Source organism: Cicer arietinum, chromosome 8 (assembly GCF_000331145.2).
Source record: "Cicer arietinum cultivar CDC Frontier isolate Library 1 chromosome 8, Cicar.CDCFrontier_v2.0, whole genome shotgun sequence".
NCBI lineage: Eukaryota > Viridiplantae > Streptophyta > Magnoliopsida > Fabales > Fabaceae > Cicer > Cicer arietinum.
Genome location: NC_021167.2, coordinates 24,381,657 through 24,382,174, shown reverse-complemented (window position 1 = coordinate 24,382,174; position 518 = coordinate 24,381,657).

Sequence of the window (518 nt, the reverse complement as noted above, 5' to 3'; positions counted from 1 at the left end):
AAAACTTCTCAAAGGACTGATGGAATTTCATAAGAATAGAGATAAAAGGGGTTTAGATTACGAACCAACCAAAGTTGACAAGCAAACATTGGCTAAAAAAAAAGTTAGCTCGGATTTAAAATTGATATCCTAGATCCGAAATGATTCCCATCTGTGACATTGAACATAGTTTCCAAAATGCATCAAAGACAAACAAAACTTATATTGCAATAGTTAGAGATGATCTTTCGATCGATGATGCTAATTGGGTTCATTCATATAATGCAAAGCAGAAATCAAGAATGGGGAGACAATCAAGTTGCCTATAGTATTCAATGCAATTCCTATATTTGAGAATAATCCATTAATAGATGATTGTACTAAAATCCAGCCACATAACTTTGACCATCTTACTAACCTGGCAATAAAAGATAATGAAGAAGATTTTTAATTTCCCCTAGAATTGTTAAAATCGGTAAAACAAGAAGCTAAGGGAATTATGCCCCATAAGGAACCAATAAAAGTGATTAAAATAGAAA